This window comes from Mastomys coucha, unplaced genomic scaffold (assembly GCF_008632895.1).
Source record: "Mastomys coucha isolate ucsf_1 unplaced genomic scaffold, UCSF_Mcou_1 pScaffold5, whole genome shotgun sequence".
In the NCBI taxonomy this organism is placed as follows: domain Eukaryota; kingdom Metazoa; phylum Chordata; class Mammalia; order Rodentia; family Muridae; genus Mastomys; species Mastomys coucha.
In genome coordinates this window covers 73775808-73788130 of record NW_022196911.1, presented here as the reverse complement: position 1 = coordinate 73788130, position 12323 = coordinate 73775808, and the positions used below count along the sequence as shown (strand labels likewise).

The following is a 12323-nucleotide window of genomic DNA, read 5'->3' as shown; positions in this document are numbered from 1 at the left end:
GGTGGCTCACAACCATCCGTGATGAGATCTGATGCCCATGATGAGATCTTCTGGTGCTGTCTGAAGACAGCTACAGTGTATTACGTCGGAGCAAGTGGGGCCGGAGCGCACAGAAGTCCTGAGTTCAATTCCCAGCAGCCACATGATGGCTCACGGCCATCTGTACAGCTACAGTGCACTCATACACATAAAATAAATAAATAAATAAATACTGGGTTTGTTGGTGTGTGCCTGTAATCCCAGCACTTGGTTAAATGGAAACAAAAGGATCAAAATCCTCAGGGCATTCAAGACAACACCAAAGTTTAATCACAGCCGGGGGTACACAAGGCTTTGATGGATGGATGGCAGGCAGTATGGTATGGTTCAGTGGGTAAAAATACTTGCTGCACCAGCCTGCTGTCCTAAAATTCAATCCCCGAGACCCAGTGGCGAGAACTGACCTTTACACACGTGCCACGGCACATGTGTCCACACACATATTCACACGCGGAGTTGGGGGATGCCACAGTGGTTACTCAACTCCCAGCACAGACATTTTGGTTCACAACTGTCTGTAACTTCAGTTTCAGGGAATCTGATGCGTTCTTTTGGCTTCTCCGGGGACCAGGGGCGGTTTGTAGTGCAGACAAGGAGGTAAAGCATGCATACATACAAAATAAATTTTTAGGAAAATCTAAAAATATATACAAATGCCCACATGCACACGAAACAAATAAAATGTTAAAAAGAGGAGAGGGTAGTAATTTTCCTTTTGCTATATACTCCTTCACCTTGTATCACAGCTGACTGGAGCACAAACAAACCTTTCAGGCAGTGAAGAGCCAGGAACAGATATTAAACACTTCTCTAAGAAAACATTCAAGCCGGCGGTGGTGGCGCATGCCTCTAATCCCAGCACTTGGGAGGCAGAGGCAGGTGGATTTCTGAGTTTGAGGCCAGCCTGGTCTACAGAGTGAGTTCCAGGACAGCCAGGGCTACACAGAGAAACCCTGTCTCGAAAAGAACAAAAAAAAAACAAAACAAAAAAAAAGAAAACATTCACCTCTCGCTGAAAGTACAGTGACTTCACACTCGTCACCCCTCTGGTCAGCTGGAGAGCCCCTGCCCTGCCCTGCCCCTGGCCACTCTGCTGCTCACACTCTCACTTCAGAATTTTTTATTCTAGACTCGCCTTCCAAATGTTGCTACACGAGTCTAAGAGTTTAAAATTATTAGGCACACATCTCTTCTGAAAGCCTTCCACACTTCCTGGCCTGCTTTGCTGCATTATTCAACATTATTCTGCCAGAGTCGTAGCTCATTTCCTCCCTCACTTGTCCTGTCATGGTGGTGCACATCAACACTGCCTTTTGCTTCCCATCCTCAAACCTTTCCTTTTCTTTAGTCGGCACTCTTTACAGGAGAGTACACGCACAGACCCCCACCACCACAGACAAAGCAGCTATGTTCCCCAATGTTAGGAACAGTGCAGTGCTCAAACCGCAAACCCCTTCGGAATCATGCTGTTTTCCAGTATTTCATTTTCAGAATTTACTCTAGTTTGGAATGCTGGCTTACCTTGCCCCACTTTGAGGGCTTGTCTTGCAGGCTCAGCATGGGGTGTCTACTGACAGTGCTGTGTGCTCAGCCCTTGCATTAATTCTCCTAACAAACGGTTTACTCCACTTCAACAATCCTTCAGCAATTATTCCCCCTCACATTTCCACTCTGAATACAGGAAGTATCTTCCAACTGATGGCATGCTGGTCTGAGAAGCAGGACTTTCTCAGTGGCGGGCAACTGTGCCGTGGACTGTGGGTGCGGTTCTGCAGCACAGCACAGAATTTGGGATTATTAACGTGACAAGCCCTGAGGTCAGTGTTCAGCGCCACACAAAGAGTGACCCACAGGGCAGTGGTGGTGCACACCTTTAACTCCAGCACTTGGGAGGCAGAGGCAGGCGGATTTCTGAGTTCTAGGCCAGCCTGGGCTATACAGAGAAACCCTGTCTCGAGAAAAAAAAAAAAAAAAAAAAAAAAAAAAAAAAAAAAAAGAGTGACTGGAGGACCAGGTGCAGTAGAACACACCTTTATTCCCAGCATTTGGGAGGCAGAAGCAAGCTTAGTCTACAAGGGAAATTTCAGACCAGTTGGGATTATATACTAGAACCTTACCTCAAAAAAAAAAAAAAAAAGTGACCTTTGTCCTTTAAGTACTCTGACTCATGTGGTCTACCGTCAATCCTGCCAATGTATCCCCCTATAATCTATGTCTTGTGGGGGGTCGGGAGGAGACAGCCTGTGTAGTCCTGGCTGTCCTGGAACTCACTCTGTAGACCAAACTAGTCTCAATCTCAGAGACCACCTGCCTCTGCCCCCAAATGCTGGGATTAAAGGTTTATGACACCCTGCCTAACCACTATTGCTTTTTGTAAAAATAAGTTTTATAACCATGGCACCATAAAATTGATTATATGATATTATATTCTATTACAAATACTTCAACAACTGTTTAATGTATAGGTGTTTTGGCTGCATGTATGTCTGTGCACCATATGCATGCCTGATGCCTGTGGAGACCAGAAGAAGGCACAGGATCTGCTGGAACTGAGTTACAGACAGTTGTAAGCCATCAAATGGGTGCTGGAAATTGAACCCAGGTCCTCTAGAGAGTGCTCTTAAGTCATTTCTCCAGCTTGTGTTTTGCTGAGAGGTTTATAATATCTAGTCCAAGCTGGCTTCAAATTCAAGATCCTCTTGCTTCAGAACCAGTGCTGGAATTACAGAAGAGCAACATCATGCTCAGCTTCATTACGATTACTTTATATATGTATATCTCTTTTCTTTAAAGATTTGTTTTTGTTTTGTTTTGTTTTGGTTTTTGGTTTTTCGAGACAGGGTTTCTCTGTGTAGCCCTGGCTGTCCTGGTACTCACTCTGTAGACCAGGCTGGCCTTGAACTCAGAAATCCGCCTGCCTCTGCCTCCCAAGTGCTGGGATTAAAGGTGTGTGCTACCACTGCCTGGCTAAAGATTTGGTTTTTTTAGGTGTGTATATACATCATATATGTGATTGCTGAAGGAGACCAGAAGAGGGTGTCAGATCCCTTGGAGCTCGATACTGGGAACCAAATTTGGGTCCTTTGGGGGTTTTTTTTGTTTTTTTGTTTTTTTTGTTTTTTTGACAAAGGGTTTCTCTGTGTAGCCCTGGCCATCCTGGAACTCATTTTGTAGATCAGGCTGGCCTAGAACTCAGAGATCCACTTTCCTCTGCCTCCTGAGTGCTGGGATTAAAGTTGTTCGCCACCACTGCCTGGCCCTTTGGTGCTCTTAACAACAGAGCCACCTTTCAGGGCAGATCTTTGAGTTTGAGGCCAGCCTGAGCTACAGAGCAAGTTTCAGGACAGCCTGGACTACAGAGAAATCCTATCTTGTAAAACAAATAAAGAACAAACAAAAACAACAACAATAACCTGCAGAGCTCTGAACCTGTTTGCTAATTACGATTCATAATTGGTTATGATTTTCATTCACCAAATATTAATGAGCAATTACTCTGCCAACTGTATGAACACTAGACGCAAACTCTGCCATTTGGGGCACTATTCTGTACCACTGGTCCATTTTAATGCTTTTTTTTTTCTTTTCTCTCATTCTAGCCCTATAATCCAGACTGACCTGAACCTCTCACTATGTAGTCCAGGCTGTCTTCAAACTCATAGTTACCCTCCTGCCTCAACCTCCAGAGTGCTGGGATTTTAGATGTAAATTACTATCACACTGCCCCATTCCCACTCTCCTTTTTTTGAGACAGAACTCCCAACTTCCTATGTAGCTGTGAATAGCCTGGAACTTCTGACTCTCCTGTCTCCACCTCCCATGTACTGAACTCTCAGTGTTGGAGATGGAATCCAGGTTTCATACATGCAAGCACATCCTACCAACCCAACTATATTACCATCCTAACTTATAATTTTACTCTTTCGGGGGCTGATGAGATGGCTCAGCCGGTAAGAGCACTGACTGCTCTTCCCAAGGTCTGAGTTCGGATCCCAGCAACCACATGGTGGCTCACAACCACCCGTAATGAGATCTGACGCCCTCTTCTGGTGCATCTGAAGACAGCTACAGTGAATTATGCCGGAGTGAGCAGGGTGGAGCGAGATGGGCCGGCAGAGGTCCTGAGTTCAAATCCCTGCAGCCACACACATGATAGCTCATAGCCATCTGTACAGCTACAGTGTACTCATACACATAAAATAAATAAAAATAATTTTACTCTTTCTTTACTGTTGTTGTTGCTATTTTTGTTTGATTGCTGTCTTCCTCCAGTACTGAAGCACCAACCTGGGGCTTCTATGTGTATATACTCTATCACTGACCTAAACCTCCAACCCTTGGTTTTTCCTCCCACATTGTTCCCATTTAAAGTTATCAGCAGTATTTCAGAAAACAAAACCAAAAAGAAATAATTTATGCCTCACTTCCATTATTAGCTACTTGCTGCAAACTATCACAAGATATTTTTCTTTTTGTTTATTATTACGTTTTGTGTTGGGGAGGGAGGCCTCCAGCTGAGAGTTAGTATGAAGGTCAGAGGACAACTTTCAGGAGATGGTTCTTGCATTCTGCCACGTAGATTCCAAAAGGTCAAATTTAGGGGGTTGGGCTTGGTGGCCAGCGCCTTACCTGATAAGCCATCTCACTGTTGTGAAATGGCTTGCAAGATCAAAAGATCAAAAGGACTCTCAGGAAACAAACACTGTTTTGAAGCAATTATTTTCCTGATTATAAACACCATAATCTTGTTTTTAAGTTTCCTCTTGAGTCACATGATGCTTTCTTTTTTTTTTAAAGAAAAAATAACGTACTACCAGAATACAAAATAAATTCTTAAGCCATACATACTCCTTGCCTCAGCCTTTGCAGTGTCTGGAGCTGAGCAGGTGGTACATCTCCCCGGCTCATGAAGTCAAATTGCTCTTGTAAAGGGCAATCCAGGCACTGGTCCCTCTACTTCTCGCCAGCAAAGGAAATCCCCACCAGGCAACTATCACTTACTACATAAGAGTAACTACAAATAGTTAAAGAATTGAAAGAGAAAAGCATAGGAAGTTTTCTTAAAAGCTCAAACCTACTTTAGCATAAAATGCATGGCATTTATGGACTTGTTTGAACTGATGGAAATCTCCATGGGGAAAATGCATTATCAACATTAAAAATAGATGTCAAATTATTAGAAATAAGATGGCTAGGCAAGTTTGAACATTTTCTAACCTCTATTTCATTTATCATGTATAAAGCTGAGTTCTGGAAAGACCAATAATAGCAAGGAATGCCTTCACTAACAGTGCTGGAGACTAGCACTTGGGAGGTAGAGACAAGCGGATTTCTGAGTTCCAGGCCACCCTGGTCTACAGAGTTCCAGGACAGCCAAGGCTACACAGAGAAACCCTGTCTTCAAAAACCAAAAAAAAAAAAAAAAAGAGAGAGAGAATTTATTGGGAGCGTCAAGTTACTAGATAGAAAAAAATATATGTCACTGTATAGCTCCAGGAGAGAAACATAAAAATGACGTGTTAGCAGACAGGAAAGTTAATGACAGCAAGAGTTCACTTCCCTTGCCTCTAAAACAACTCACTCCTCTTATCTACAGATCTCCAGGGATCTAGTACAGCCACTCCCCACCTTCATTCAGCTAAAAGAAATCACTCCCCAATTTTCCAAAGGCCTCACCGTTTCAAGCTCGAATTCCTCAGAGCCAGCTAAAGCACCTGCCTTTCTGTCCACTTGAAAGGCATCTGCACTTATCTTTGGAAAGCACTCTGCCTCTGTGGCAGCGCACAGTTTAGCTCTGTCCTTCACTTTATCTACCCTCAACAACAAAGCCTCGGGAGCGCTCCTCCAGCCTCTCACAGAACCAGCCAGCTTCTAGACCCTTACACAACCACCCACTTGTCTTTCTCACTTCACAGAAGAGATTTCTAACAGGGGACCATAAACCACGAAGAAAAGAATTGAAAAGCTGCTGTACACCGACTGCTCTGAGCTCCAAAACAGAGAATGCCCTGGGGCAACCAAACTCTTGCAAAGGAAGCTTTTACAATTAAAATAAATAAATAAATAAAAGTATCAGAGGCTGGCAGGCAATTCTTCTATTATCGTCAATCCCCTTTGCTTTCTTTGCAGGGTACTAAATAAACTTGTTCTTTTTCCTACGAAATAAAGAAGGCAGATCTGCTAGAGCTAGATTTATGGATGACAGTGAACCATCATGCAAGTGCCAAGAATGGAACCTAGGCCCTCTTTAAAACCAGCAAGGGCTCCAAACCACTGAGCCATCTCTCTAGCCTCCAAATAAACACATTTTTAAAAATAAAGATAATAGAAGCCAGGGTGGGAAGGAGGTTATGGGATGAAGAACAGTCAGAGGGTGGACTGGAAGGGGGATAAAATCTGGAGTGTGAAAAAAAAAAAAAAAGATTAAATAAACTAATAATAGCTGGGCAGTGCTGGTACATGCCTTTAATCCCAGCACTTGGGAGGCAGAGGCAGGCGGATTTCTGAGTTCTAGGCCAGCCTAGTCTACAGACTGAGTTCCAGGACAGTCAGGGCTTCCCAGAGAAACCCTGTCTCAAAAAACCAAAAAATAAAAAAATAAATAAAAGCCGGGCGGTGGTGGCGCACGCCTTTAATCCCAGCACTTGGGAGGCAGAGGCAGGCGGATTTCTGAGTTCGAGGCCAGCCTGGTCTACAGAGTGAGTTCCAGGACAGCCAGGGCAACACAGAGAAACCCTGTCTCGAAAAACCAAAAAATAAATAAATAAATAAATAAATAAATAAATAAATAAAATAAAATAAAAATAATAGAAGCTTACTCTGGGCTTAATGATGGAAAACTGTAATCCCAGCTACTTAGGAGGCTGTGATAAGGGGACTGAAAATGCAAGGGCAGCCTAAGTAACCTAGTGAGACCATCTCAATTAAAAACAAAAACAAAAGGGGCTGGTGGTAGGTAGGGCACTTGCCTAGTACACTCAAAACTCAGGCTCAGGTTCCAGCATCGAGTAGAGGCTAGGGAGATAGATGGCTCAGTAATAAATCGCTTGGCACACAAGCATTAACAGATGACCCCTCCAGAACCTCAACCAGGTACGCCTGTCACCCTGGCTACTGGAGAAACAGGAGCAAGACTGTTAATTCAAATTCAACTTGGTCAAATTCAAGACCAGCATACATAAGCAAGTTAGTGAAACCCTGTCTCAAAATAAAAAGTAAAAGGAAGGTTGAGAACTTAGCTCAGTGCTTCAGTCTGTATTTGCTTCCTCTTGGCCAGAGACTGCATACCATTTGGAAAAAGGCAGAGGAGTATGGTACTTTTCCTATTCAATTTGACAGTGAATTTGTCACACTTCGGAACAAAGTGCTATTTCTACAGACGATCTGCTGTACTTATGCAGAAAGCACATATTTTTGTCTACGGAGGCTTTAGAAATATGCTTTGTTTTGACGGAGAAATCAGTCACCGCACTAATAACCATGGGGTCTAAAATCCGATAGTATTGCTGATACATACTAGCCCGTATAGTACGTACAATCTATAGGTTTCATAAGCTCTCTCAACTACATATAAAAAGCTTACCAAAGCCCAGCATTTAATGCTGGATCTTCCAGAGAACCAGAAAGGTTAAGTAAGTCCTATTCAAGGTTATCGATCACGTTTATCTGTGCTGGACTTGGTTCCAAACCTGACTCCATGTCCTTAGCTCTTTAACCTAGATTCCTTGTGAATTTAAACAGAGCTTTCGACTCCCAAGCTTTACCCAGGGCACACCGTAACTCCAGTGACCGGCCCTTCTCTGTCTGGTTCAGAGTGGACTTCTTCAGCTCCAGCTCGGCTTTTATTTTCCACCACCCTTCCCCCAGCAACCATTCTCTGAAAGAAGCGGAAAGGGAGAGGCGACCCAAAGCTCCTGGGGGAAGGGATGATGACAAACCAGGCAGCGCGAGACACTGGTCCTGCCGTGAGCGCCTTCACTCCACGAAACGCAACCCCTTCCCTCCGCCAAGCTGTCCAGCTCTGGGACTCACGACCTAACCATCCATGCACCAAATGCTCCCACCATCACCTCAAACTATCCCTCCCCCACGACCTACGTCCCCGACAAGTAGAGGCCACCCCGCTAGTCAGGGTGTCCTTCCACCACGCCAGATCTGCATTCCTGGGTGTCCACTACCCTTAAACCACCACTCACTGTCGGTGACTGGGCCCGGCCCTCATGGCTGCTCCGTTGTCGCCGGTCGCCGCCACTGCTGCTCCACGCCCCAGCCTCTCAATCACAGCCGCCGTCCGGACTGGCCGGGAGCTGCTTCTGCGCCTGCGCAGCCCGGATTGCCCGGGGCCCTGTCGGGCAGCCTGCGCCTGCGCACCTCGCTCCGGGGACGTCTTTATCATTGCCTGATGTCCTGCTTCTCTGGGTCTCAAGTGGGCATGGCCGCTCGCTGGCCTTGGATACTTAAGGTCTTAGGGAATGTGGCTGCTGAGCCTTCCTTTTAGGCCTCTAGACTATCTTACCTAACTTACTAAAGTCTTGAATAGAGATTTATCCCACCAGAATTTTGGATCCTGCCTGCACTTAAAAACCAAATGTTTTAGGCATCGAGGAAATTGCAGACTAGTTCCCTACTGTACACCTCCGACTATGGAGTCAGATCTTTTTGCAAACCACTAAAGAAGACCTTTATCCCTGTGTGGTACTAGCAAGAGCTTGTTAACCCAACAGTACTTGAAATACTAATATAGACGATTGTGAGCGGCTGGACATCGATCCTAGGAACCAAACTTCAGTCCTCTGCATCAGCAGCAAGAGCTCATAGTCGCTGAACATCTCTCCAGTCCCTATACAACTATATTTAATGGAATTCTGAAGTACTTAATAAACTAACAGCCAGACGGAATGGGGCACTCCATGAGTCTTTGCAGAAGCAGGAGGATTTCTGTGAGTTTGAGGATAGCCTGATTGACAGATGAAGTTCTAGGAAAGTCAGCTACGTAGAAAAAAGAAATTGGAACCGGGCGGTGGTGGCGCACGCCTTTAATCCTAGCACTTGGGAGGCAGAGTCAGGTGGATTTCTGAGTTCGAGACCAGCCTGGTCTACAGCTTGAGTTCCAGGACAGCCAGGGCAACACAGAAAAACCCTGTCCCGAAAAAAAACAAAACAAAACAAAACAAACAAACAAACAAGAAAGAAAGAAAAAAGAAATTGGTGTTACTTCTTTCGCCTTCTTTTCAGAGAAGTACCTGGGAACCCGAAGAATCTTCATGAGATGCTTACAACAGTATTATTATTGGGGTGATGATGATGACGACTTTGGCTATATAAGACAGGCTCTCACCAGTAGCCCAGACTGGTCTTGAATACCATATGTAGTCCATGGTGGCCTTGAATTTGTGATCCTTCTGCCTCAGCCTCCTGAATAACAATATTACAGGCCTGAGCTGCATGCCTGCCACATGCTTCTGTCTTTTAAAAATGTAAGTCTGTTGCTACAAATTGGTATGAACTAATTGGTATCGAATACAGTATACACAGGTGCAAATTTAATAAGTGAGCTACCTCCTAAGTGGTCTGGGAGAGAGGGACTCAAATTTAATTAGGGTTGCTTACATAAACATGGAGGACTTGCTATTGAAAGGAGTATGGTCAACTTACCAGTGGCTACAGCACTGGACAAAATGTGTCTCTCTCATTTTCTTTCTTTCTTTTTTCCTTTTTCTTTTGTCTTTTTTGTTTGTTTGTTTGTTTTGTTTTTCGAGACAGAGTTTCTCAGTATAGCCCTAAAGGCGTGAGCCTCCACTGCCGACTTTCTTTTGTCTTTAAAGTGTCTTCCAGGGGCTGCAGAACTGGCTCAGTGTTTTAGAGCACTTGTTACTATTCCTAGCACCTACAGAGTGGTTCACAATCATCCAAAACTCCAGTTCCTGATGTCTACTTCTGACCTCCTCAAGCAATGCACCAGGCACACATATAGCACATACATACACACAGGCAAAACACTCAGACACATAAAATAAAATAAATCTGAAAATCTCTTCCACATAACTATAAGCATTCCTCAACTATTTTCTGCATGTTTTTTTTTTTTAAATATTTGTTTTATATGTGTTAGGTTTCAAACCCAGGACAATTAGCTGAAGTGCCTATTTAACATATCAAAGCAGATGCTGGCCTCCAGATTCTCCTTTTAATCACTCAGTTCCTATCTGTTACTGAGTCCTCCCAGCTGGCATACCCCACCTCCCACCCTAAACTCTCCAACCCAGGAGAGCCCCCTTCCTTCCTTCCTTCCTTTCTTTCTTCTTTCCTTTCTTTCTTCCCTTTCTCTCTTTCTTCCCTTTCCTTTCTTTCTCTCTTTTCTTTCTTTTCCTTTTCTTTTTTTTCTTTTTGATTCAATATGTATGGATGGTTTGTCTGCATATATATGTGCGTGTGTACACCATGTGAATGCCCAATGTTCTTGAAGGCCAGAAGACTGTATCTGATCCCCTCCAACTGGAATGATAAGACAGTTGTGAACCACTGTGTGGGTGCTGGGAATCAAACCCATATCCCTCTGCAAGAACAGTCATCTTAGTTAGGGCTTAGTTAGTTATATGGCTGTAATGAAACACCATGATCAATAGGAAATAGGAAAGGAAAAGGTTTATTTTGCTTACATTTGCACTCCACAGTCGGTCATCAAAGGAAGTCAGGGGAAGAACTCAGGAACCTGTAGGCAGGAGCAGAGGCCCTGGGTGCTGCTTACTCAGCCTGCTTGCTGTTGTAGCTCCTCCTCCTCCCCCTTTTCTCCCTCTCCCCTCTCCTCCTCATTTTCCCTCTTTTCTTCGTCTTTTTCCTCTTCCTCATTTTGTTTTCTTTTTTGTGGTTGTTGTTGAACAAAGGGTCTCTCCACGTAGTCTTGGCTGTCCTGGAACCAGCCTGCTTCCTTATAGCATCCAGGACCACCAGGCCAGGGGTGACAACACCCCAAATAGAATGGGCCCTCCAACATTGTAACTAATTAAGAAAATGCCCCTACAGCTTGCTTATGGCTCCATCCACTCCACGCCACCACCATCGCTTTTATTATTCTTATTGTTTGTTTTGTTTATTTTGTTTTGTTTATTTATTTATTTATTTATTTATTTTTGAGACAGGGTTTCTGTGTAGCCCTGGCTGTTCTGGAACATACTCTGTAGACCAAGCTGGCCTTGAACTCAGAGATCTGTCTGCTTCTACCTTCCAAGTGCCAGGAATAAAGGCCTGTGCTGCCACCTCCAGGCTTACAGCCCTGCTTACTTGCTTTTGTTTTTGTTTTTTCTTTTTTTCTTTTGCTTGTTTAGTTATCTGGTTGGGTTAGAGTTTTTGTTTTGTTTTGTTGTTTTTTGAGTGTTTTGTTTTGTTTTTCAGACAGGACCCCTCTACATAGTCCTGGCTGTCCTGGAACTCACTATATAGACCAGACTGGCCTTGAACTCACAGAGCTCCACCTGCCTCTGCAGTTTTTCAATTAAAGTCCCCTCTTCTCAGGTGGCTTAGGCCTACCCAGCACAGCAGTCACTCTTTTCAACTGCAGAGCCATCACTCCTGCTCCCCTTTGTGTTATTTTTGAGACAAGATCTCATATAGCTCCAGTCTGGCCTTGAACTTCTTCATAGCCTCTTGCCTCTCCCTCCCAATTAGGGAAATTACAGACATACAGTAGTGCTCCCAGCACAAGATCATCTTTAGATATGGAAAGTAAAAGATAAGAACTTACAATTCCAGATATTGGCCAGTAACCAGGTCCTGTGAGCTAGCTCCTAGCTTGAAAGATGTGGCACTATTTATTCAAGGTGACACATGTTTGTCATCTCTGCACTTTGGAAGCTGCCAGAAAGGCTGTCTCAAATTGAGATTGAAACCATCCTGAGAAAAATAGCAAGAACCAGGCCACACAGGGCCACATAACAAAACCCTGCTTAAAAAGAAAGAGAGAGGGCTGGTGAGATGGCTCAGCGGGGAAGAGCACTGACTGCTCCTCGGAAGGTCATGAGTTCAAATCCCAGCAACCACATGGTGGCTCACAACTACCCGTAATGAGATCTGACTCCCTCTTCTGGTGCGTCTGAAGACAGCTACAGTGTATTTACATATAATAAATAAATAAATCTTAAAAGAATAAAATAAAATAAAAAGAAAGAGAGAGTGGCACACACCTTTAATCTGAGCACTTCTTGGGAGGCAGAGGCAGGCAGATTTCTCAGTTCAAGGCCAGCAAGTGAGTTCCAGGACAGCCAGGGCTATCCAGAGAAACCCTGTCT

At 44.2% G+C, this 12323-nt stretch overlaps 1 protein-coding gene across 2 annotated transcripts in view; it reads right to left on the bottom strand.

Moving 5' to 3' along the window:
- Positions 1 to 8371, bottom strand: part of Fam222b (family with sequence similarity 222 member B) — a 60977-nt gene extending 52606 nt beyond the window's left edge. The window contains exon 1 of one of the 2 annotated variants that reach the window (XM_031354318.1): positions 8235 to 8371. The gene's annotated coding sequence lies outside the window, so the exon portion shown is untranslated. The remainder of the gene's footprint in view (positions 1 to 8234) is intronic. The other variant, XM_031354321.1, reaches the window with a different exon arrangement.
- Between the last annotated feature and the right edge of the window lie 3952 nt (positions 8372 to 12323).